This window comes from Cryptomeria japonica, chromosome 8 (genome assembly GCF_030272615.1).
Source record: "Cryptomeria japonica chromosome 8, Sugi_1.0, whole genome shotgun sequence".
NCBI lineage: Eukaryota > Viridiplantae > Streptophyta > Pinopsida > Cupressales > Cupressaceae > Cryptomeria > Cryptomeria japonica.
The window spans coordinates 592,967,677-592,978,108 of record NC_081412.1 but is presented as its reverse complement, the minus strand read 5'-3'; positions in this window follow the sequence as shown (position 1 = coordinate 592,978,108).

Sequence of the window (10,432 nt, the reverse complement as noted above, 5' to 3'; positions counted from 1 at the left end):
GTATTGTTTCAGATAGGGACAACAAGTTCATGGGCCACTTTTGGCAAACCATATGGAAAATATTAGGGACCAATTTATCATTTACCTCAGCTTACCATCCAAAAACTGATGGTCAAACTGAAGTCATCAATAGGGTGTTAGGCAACTTGTTGAGGTGTCTAACCAAGGAGTATGGGCAGACATGGGATCTAGTCATTCCAGAAGCAGAGTATGCCTATAATGACAGTGTAAATAGGACCACTGGAAGGAGTCCTTTTGAGGTTGTCTATGGTAGACATCCCAGGGGAGTGTGTGAACTCATGGAACTTGGTTCCATGGAGATGAAGAGTGGCCAAGAAGAGGACTTCACTCAAACCATCAAGGAAGTCCAAGAATAGGTCAAGAAAGCCATCCTAGAGTCTACTCAAAAACTAAAAGCAAAAGTGGATGAAAGAAGGAGAGAGGTTCAGTTCAAAGTGGGTGACTATGTGATGGTCCATCTAAGAAAAGCTAGGATGCAAAGTGGTAAGCCTACTAAACTACAAATGAAGAGGGTAGGACCTTGTATAATTCTATCCAAATATGGTGAGAACGCCTACAAGGTTGATCTTCCTTCAGATTTGGCTATATCACTAGTCTTCAATGTTGTTGACCTGATACTATACAAGGGTGAAATTGCAGGACAAATTGAAAATCAAGCCAAGGTACTACAAGACTTGGATGTGAATGCTTTACCTCAAATGAAGCAGCCCATAGCAGAGGAGATCTTGGAGTCAAGGGTGAAAAAGTCTACTAGACACTAGGTCTATATGGAACACTTGGTGAAGTGGGCAGGTCAACCTGAGTCTGAAGCCACATGGGTTGAACAGGGCAAGTTCAAGAAACTTGGTATTGACCCGGCTCTCATTTCTCCCTTAGTTCCTTAAATTTTGTGCCGAGGGGGAGTATGCTATAGGTGCACCCTTCTAAGGTCTTCCTCCTTTTGGTTTTTCTTGGTGTTTTGCTTCTTTATGAAGCCATTGTAAATGTAATAAGAGCCATGAGCTCATTAGTCTTAATTAGGTCCTAATTTAGGTCCTAGGTTCTCATTTCTTATGGAGGAGAGGATATGTGTGCCATTGATGAGTTTGGGGTTCTTTTAGCATGGTGGTGTCCATAGGATAACCCAATGTAGGCCTGGGAGTTAAGAAAAGCAACTTTGGAAAAGTTGCTCAAAAGTTGCAAAAAGTTGCATGACAACTTTTCAAAGTTGTCAAGCAAATTTTCCACCTAATAGGTCAAAAACCTTAGCTTAGAATGGAAAACCCTAATTTTGGCACATAGACAGAGGAAAGCATACTATATATGGTTTCAAACCCTAAAATGATGGGTTGGATGTCAGATTGTACGTCCAAGAGAAAAGACCTTGACTGTGACTGGGTTTTTGTTGCTAGTCGGCACAAATGAAGCATTAATAGGTTGATAATGGATTGCTTTATGAACTAAATGATGTTGTGAATCTTGAATTGTATTTATACTTTCATTTTGAGAACTTAGGGTAGGTTTTTGTGTGTTTGTAATTATCTTTGTGCAGTACTCCCTCACTATCCAGTTTTGGACTATTTTGTGAAATGGAATGATAACTCCTATCCCCATTGTGGAATCACCATGAAACCAAGGGGAATAGGAGTATATAACCTTTACATTACTTCAAAGAAAGTAGGGCCCTTGAAGATGCAGGGAAGCCATCCAAAGACCCACTCCTAGGTGAGACTAGACTGTGCTCAGCTAGGAAGGGTTGAAGTTGTAGAGGTCCATGAGAGCAAGGTAGGACAAAGAGGGAGGCACCCTTTGGAGGAGGTATAGAGAGATGTGTGAAGCACCATTGGTGAGAAGGAGGAGCTTCCACCAATCTAGATAAGGTGGCAAAGACAATAAACCATCACTGTGACCCATGCAGGCCTTAAAACCCTTGTAAAAACCCTCAAAAACCCCAAAATTCACCTAGGGCAATGTACTGACACTTGGAGGCCCAAAAATAGAAAAATATTTGAGCCCTTGCCAAATGATTAACAATCCTTTTGGGAAGTTTCACAAGTATGTGCATCATTTGCAAGAGGGAGCCCTAAAAGTCCAGGTTGGAGGCCTAATTAGGCACATTCCTTGTTCCCCTATTTTGTAGGAAAAAAGCAAAATAGTGAGATTAATAAGGAATTGGAAGGTTAAAACCTCTTGGGGGAACATGAATGGATGGATAACCATGTCAGAGACCTATCCTAACCTTGCTAGGACCTGAGAAGGTGAAGAAGGAGCTAAACCCTTATTAGCCAATGTGAGGGTTTTTGATGCTTGAGAATAGATGTGACTTAGGGAGGAAAATCACAGATTGTTGGTGGGTGGATTGGGCAAGGTCAGGGGATTCCACAAGCAAGGGAAGTCCTAGAGACCCTAGGGTGTGGTAGAAACACCTGGTGATCGAAGGAGAGGATCAAGGAGCATAGACTAGGCTAGTCTATCCCATACCCATTCCCATCACTCACATTACCGAGGCATGCTACCGAGCTAAGGTATGGAACCTATGAGGAAGTGAAGGAAAAGGTAAAGATGAGAATTGTAGTACCCAAAGCTACAAGAAAGGCTACAAAGATGATAAAGGCATTGTTAGAGAAATTCGGAGAAGACTCTTCCTCCACACCTGTCAAAGGCACTATAGCTATTACTGAAGAGGAATCTGAAGCCCAAGAGGTAGCTATAACACTGAGCACTGAATTGTCTAAGGGTAAAGTGTTGAAAAGAAATAAACTTGATTCATCAAAGGCCTCACTGACTCCTCTAGTAAAGTGACCTAACACTAGAGCATCTGTAGCTTCACCAAGTAAGAAAACAAAAAGTGTTACTATTCCCAAGGTAACAAAAACATACAAGAAATCTACTCAGAGACTCATTTTGGCAAAAGAGTCTAGTTATACCAAATCTGAGGATGCAAGCAAATTTTAGATTGTCAAGAGCAAGAAGGTAAATGTACATAGTGTTGAAAACTTCTGTGCTAATCTAAAAGAATATGGTGGATTTGGATCATTTAGATATGTTAAGTATGAAACCAGAAATAATGATGAAAAGAGACAAATTGAAGAAGTTGTCATCTGCACACTTCTAAAATTCTGGTTAGCTCCATTGGAACTATCTAAGTCACTTCCAAATGAACTATATTTACATATTGATAATAGGTGGAAGTATGCAATGGACTTAGAGAAATAGATAAGAGAAAGAAGTCTGGTACATCTCTTTCTTGACATGTCAGTAGCTGAAATAAAAGAACATCTGACAACCTACAACTCAAATTTTCTCATCAAACAAAGAGCCTTAAAACTAATGAATGGGCTGTATATTGAAGTGGAAAATGAGACAAAAGAAAAGTGGCAAGAAATATTTAAAATCAAGGATGCTGGTGAGCAAGTTACAGTTGAAATTGTTGATGTCACCGAGCAAGATCCTGATGTTACTGAGCAAGACCATGCTGACACCATTCAAATAGATGAAGATGTCATGGATACAGAGGCACTAGAATAGGAAATGATAGAAGGCAATGCATATGCAAAACTTGTATCCAGTGAATTAGTCTTGGAACAAGTTCATCCTTATCCACCGGTTAATCAACCTATCTCAACTGACACCCCTCAGGATACGAATCAAGGCATCGAAGGTCACAAGTCTAGAGCAGGAGAAGTACTACTCAAGAATAGACGTCTCATGCACCTTCTAGCACTGAAAATGTTGCAACTGAGACACCGAGTATCGAGACACCAAAGGACACTATAGAGGCTAAAGAAACCAACCAGAGTGTTGCCTCTACCGAGCAACCTACCGAGGGTCATCAAGCCTCACAAGCCATTGTCTTAGCTCCATCGGTGAAAGGTAAAGAACAAAAGATGAAAAAGCATAGTTTTAAAGTTGATTTGTCAAAACCAATAGTGTTTCCGAATGTAGATATATCAAAATTAAAGGGGCAAGCTCTCATTGATTTCAATGAACTATGCAAAGCTAAGGCTGAATAAGAGAAGAAAATGGTGATTCAAAAGAAAAATAAAGTACTTTAGAAGGTGAAAGCACTCTTAATAGATATGCTACCTAAAGCTACAGTGTCAACAGATGTGGCCATCCACATTCAACTAGATGAACTCCTAACAAAGATAGAGACATCTCGAGTAGATGCATTGGAATATTTGTGCAAGCTAAAAGACAAGGAGCTCACTGCAAAAATGATAGAAGAGGTACAGAAAGCTATAGCTATTGGCAAAGTTAAACTTGTCAAATTTATTGTTGAGTTGACTCCTCAACTCAAGCACATTCTTTATTTATTTCAAAAACTCTGCACATTTTCTTTATTCATTAAAGACATAAAAAATAAAACAGTAGCAATTGAGAAAGAGATCACTGATCTCTCACATAAGTTGACCACAGAGCCAAGTTCAGTTCAAAATTTTTATACAAAGCTACAACAGCTCATGGCTCAACAATTGGACCTAAGAAATGAAGAACACAAGATCAAGATGGACATAATGACACTTCAGACATTATTCCTTCCTCATCTTTCATCCGTCCAAGAACAGATCAACCGAGCTACCTCCTTATCTACTACACAAGAGGGAAGCACTCTAGATGGCTTAATCTCATTATTGGCTGAAATTCAAGCACAAAATTCTTTAATGGACAGTGTAAAGGATGCCCTCTTTGTCACTCTCACTGAGGCACGAACCAAGTACAAATCCATTTTTGACTAGTTGCCTCCACCAAATGGTAACTAAGTCTTGATGTTTGTCGAAAAAGGGGGAGTGTACAGTATTGATACAGTATTAAGGGAGTGATATAGTATTCAAAGTATCAAACAAAAGGAGTGTATTATACAGGGGGAGTATACCGAGGAGAGTAAGCAGAGTATATAAGTGTAATGAATAGAGCCATAAATAGTAACGAGCACAACACACAGAACATTGATCACCGAGCATGCAAAATCAGAGTTTTGCATAGTATATTGATAAGGGGAGTATATCTAGATTTATTGACTATTGTATATGTATATGGTGAAAATGGACAACAATAATAACAATATTGAAAGGCTAAATGAATTCAACCAGAAAACCCTAGCCTAACAACAACAAAGATCCACCATAACATATGAAGATTACCTAAGACAATGCAAATCAAATGAAATCACAAAGATTATACCATCACATGTCCAATAGGGTTTTGATCTCCATTCTTCCTATCTCCATTGATCTTGCTTGATATATATTTGCTCTCATATTTTATGTGCACAAGAGCTCAACAAAGAACGGAATGTGGTTGCAAGTAGGATCGTAGTGTAGTCCAGTGAATGATTAGCTAGAGTGATTAGAATGATTGATAGCATGCATAATGAAGGAAGCATCTCCTTATATAGAAGATACAATATGAAATGGAGGGGTAAGATTGAGAGGTGTAAAAGGAGGTCGGCTATGATTAGAGGGTAGGTAAAAGAAATAATAAAATAATGAAAGGGGTAGGTAGTGTATGAATTAAGAGATAAATGACATGTGTCATGGGTAGAAAAGGTTAATGAATTAATTAAATAAATAAAGATTTATTTAATTAATAGAAGAAGTGGGATAATTAAATAAATAAAATATTTGTTTAATTTAGGAAAAGGATAATTTAAATAAATAAATGTATTTATTTAAATGAGAAATAAGGCTAGAAGAGGATAAATGAATTAATTAAATAAATAAAGATTTATTTAATTAATAGAAGAAGTGGGATAATTAAATAAATAAAATATTTGTTTAATTTAGGAAAAGGATAATTTAAATAAATAAATGTATTTATTTAAATGAGAAATAAGGCTAGAAGAGGATAAATGAATTAATTAAATAAATAAAGATTTATTTAATTAATAGAAGAATTAAGCTTAGATAATTAAATAAATAAAATATTTATTTAATTAGACTGGACAATTTTGGGTGTCTACATTTTGCCCCTCTTTGAGACAATGCAGCTTGTCGCGTTGTTTCAAAGAAGATAATATGAACTGATACAGAGTTGCCCTAGGATGGGAATGATATGCCCCCTTGAGAGATTAGATGAAAATGTCTAAGAAGATTGTAGACAATCTCTCAATAAGAAAGACGAGATAGAATGAACTGACCGGATAAAGTGACAAAGTCACGGGACAAAGAAGACTGACTTGGGAAACGAAGGCGAGGGCTAGGGTAGGCTATAAGATAGACCACGGGGGAAAATACATCCTCATTGTCATCTACACATCTACGAGACCATATTGCAGAGCGAAAATTTAGTAGGAGCAATTAGCAGCGATGACTTTCACTCACAGATTCGACCGCATTCACCGATTTCAGAGGCCAGCAAAGGCAGGAGAGCCGGTAAGTACCACCAAACCTCCTCGTACTTTGACACATTTAATTTTGTCATTAATTCATGTCGAATAGGGTAATAAATGCACTTAGACTAGGGTCCAAAAAGTGTCAAAAAATGTTTAGGCACGTCTACGTTGGTGCCAGGCGCGTCTGTGTTCGTTAGGCGCGTCTGTGTTTGTGCCAGGCGCGTCTATGTTTGGACCCGCGTCTATGTCAAATGCGGCCGCGTCTGTGATGCTCAAGCGCATTTGTGCCAAGAAGGCACGTCTGTGTCTCCCAGGCGCATCTGTGCAGAGCATAGGCACGTCTATGTCAAGTAGGCGCGTCTGCATTTTTCAGGCGCGTCTATGTAGTCTTTGAGCGCGTTTATGTCATGTAAGCTTGTTTGTGTTTGAAAAGTATGAATTTGCATCTTCTAGGTCAAATCAACAATTCTATGATGAACATACGCTGTCGATTGGATAAGCTGCTGAGAGGATACACTCAAGTAGGTCCTCTAGGAAGACTAGGATAGATCAAGGCACTTTGTGATGAACAGTGAGTACCAAGATAGAGTACTTTGTGATGAACAGGGGGTACTGAAATATGAGCAGCACTTTGTGATGAACAGGGAGTGCAAATGTGAGCAACAATTTGTGATGAATAGTGAGTGTCACACACGTAGTACTTTGTGATGAACAGGGAGTACCACTAGGATAAATAACAACACTTTGTGATGAACAGTGAGTGTCACTAGGATAGATAGGCATATGCATTTAGATAGCGAGTAGCATTTTGTGATAAATAGTGAATGCCACTATGACTGACATGATTTGATTTGTTTGACTGTAGGAGTACTTGCCGATGCTGGAGTCACGGGAGAGATTCCCATCGATGCAAAGGTTGCGACCTGAGTTGTCGTTTGAGGACAGAGCTGCCATCGAGGAGATGGGATTGAGACATGTACTGTATGTGCCTGAGTTTTGGGCAAACATGGGTTTGCTGACTGTGCTGGCTGAGAGATGGCACTCTGAGACATGCACATTCCATTTGTCGATGGGTGAGATGACAGTCACCCTGGAGGATGTCTACAGGATATTGCGGATACCGATCGATGGGGAGCTGATCCCATACGATCGAGATGGAGACAGAGAGGCCTTGAGACGGGTATTCCAGGACCCTGGACTGGAGATGAGGGCAGGACACATGGCATGGGACACCATGACAGCCACCAGGTTAGCATTGCCGGCAGTGATCGGAGGAGCTATCAGTGGGTTCCTGTGTCCAGATAGGGCGACACAGGGTTTGGTTGTGGGCTGGGGAGGAGCACTAGAGACATTGGTGATGTAGCACACCAGATATGCCTGGGGACCATGTGTGCTAGCCCATTTGTATTACAATCTTCATCAGTTTGTTTATCATGGATCAGTGGGATTGGCCTATGGAGTGACACTACTGCAGGTATGGGCCTACGAGCATCTGTCGGTTACCTGACCGATACACTTCAGGGGCAGAGGTCATGGACGCAGCTTTGTACATTTGTATGACATGATCACATCACAGCTGCGGATTGGCAGGTTAGAGCATTGGCGGTAGGTGATTGACGACATTGATGTGGTCATATGGAGACCATATCTGGGCTATGAGGAGTGGGAGGATGACACAGTTGAGCTGCCTTACACCTTCTGGAGTAGGTACCTAATTGGGCGGATGCCCTATGTGTTAGAGAGATAGCTGGTAGATAGGGTTGGCCAACAGTTTGGCCGGATTCAGAGGATGCCCCGGGGATCAGGCATGTATGCCCGCATAGTCAGAGATCAGGTGGAGTTTGGGTCGTTGCTGTCATATGATCAGGCAGTGACTCAGCTTGTAGAGATGATGCCCCTACCCTGGGACATGTGGCCTGAGATCGAGGATGTCAGGATGGATGCTGAGTATACAACATATTGGGCAGAGCATCCATTCCCCCGATTGACAGATCCAGGAGAGGCACTAGAGGGAGATGGTGGTGGTGATGAGGATGATGGTGGAGGTGATGGGGGCAGAGGCTGATGGAAGAGGAGAGGAGTAGTTGGAGAGAGGCGAGTTGCACCTCGGAGGGAGGGTGGAGAGGAGAGGCAGGCTCGGGTGGTGAGGGGTCGCAGTGGATTTCCTTTACAGGTGCCAGCAGCATAGGGTCCTAGGTAGGTACAGATATAGGGACAGAGACAGAGACAGGTACCAGTATAGGTACCAGTACAGGCACAGGGGTAGGCATTCGCAGAGGAGGAGCCACAGGCAGAGGCAGAGGCAGAGGGGGTTGACCCAGTGGAGGCTGAGTTTCTGGATTTGAGGGAGATCTGCCAGGGCCAGGCAGATGAGATCTAGGAGCTGGAGAGGGAGAGGGATCAGCTCAGGACTAGGCTCAGGGATACTGAGCGAGAGCGGGATCAGGCTATCTAGTGCTATACAGAGGCTGAGATAGCATTGAGGGCTGGGAGGCAGGCAGCAGAGGAGACAAGGGCTAGATATGCTTATGTCCTATGGGCAGGAGAGGAGATAGCCTACTGGAGGGACCTCTACTATGGTACAGTGCCAAGAGATCAGCAGGCAAGGAGCTTCCATAGACCGTCGCGTACAGCGACAGCTACGGGAGGGAGCCAGAGGAGACAGGCATCGAGTGGTGGGGTTTGCCACCACCAGATAGAGGAGACAGGCAGGATGATCCTAGGGCGGGTCCTTTAGGGGCTCAGATTCCGTCGAGGCTAGGCAGCTCCGAGGGAGGGAGTTCATCATAGCCATAGAGGGCTCCCTTTGTATCAGTTTTGTACCATTTTGTATGATGATGTAGACACCTACGGGTGATTGTAGCCATATGATTTTGACATCATTGTATCATGACACTTTTATGATTGTATATATGAGATGATTCATCTTTATGGCAGCTATATGCATGTGTACCTATGTGATGAGATGTTCTTATGTGATGTATGTTTCTATGTGATGGATGCAAATATGTATATGATGCAATGCCATATTTTTGTTCTTTTTATGTGTTTATATGTATATGCATGATGCAAATGTGAATGTATGGAATGCAAATGAATATAATAATGCAAATGTAAATTGTGCTAATAGGTGTTGTGTGCAGGATGTGATGTAGTTATGATATCTATATGTATGTATGAAATGCTTATATGTGGTAATGCAGGTGCAACTATATGACATGCAAATATTTTTGGTGTGTCATTATACTCAGTCATGTGATAACAGGCTACGTGGACTCGAGAAGGACGATGGAAGTAAATCAAGAAAGGGGGATGAAAGATAGAAGATATGCAAGTGAAAGAGCTTCTTGTGCATTATCATCATTGAGCTTTATTATGGCAAGTAGGTTATGACAATCGAGGCATATGTTTGACCCAGAAAGTCATTGTACCCATTTGCATGGAGATAAGACACTCACAAACAAGGAATGCCCTAGTTCACACTATACTCACAGTGTCCTCATATCCTTGGACAAGTCATAGCATTACTAAGAGACAATCCACAGACAACAAAATACAAATAGGTGACGATACCCCATCCTCACCTTTTTAGTCAAAGACATCCTGGAGATAGAATCTCTAGTCAAAGACATCCTGGAAAAGCTAAAAGACATGTCACCAAAAGATAAAATCAAAAGAAAACCAAGACTTGACACCAATTTCCACTGTAGTCCTCAAGTTTAGTGTCTCTTGTCACTTGTATAAGTCTTATTTGATTGTGGTCACAATGTTTACTTTTACAAAAAGGATAGATAGCACTGAATCATAATGTTGTCTAAGTCTGATGAAAGATTTGATTTGTTGAAGCCCATTGTTGCTGCTGTGTCTCATCTGAAACTGACTGAATGCATGAAATTGATACCTTATTGTGAAGAAGATGAAACTTTATTGTGGATCTGTGATGCAAATGTTGCTTTATTGCAGATTGTGTGCGAATAGACTGAAGGAAGCTGGAAGAAACTGTACTCCTCAAAACATGTGATGTTCTCAGTTCCACACCCATTACTAGACGTAGGATTTTCCTTAACCATAGATAGGATCTAATTTATTATGGATGGA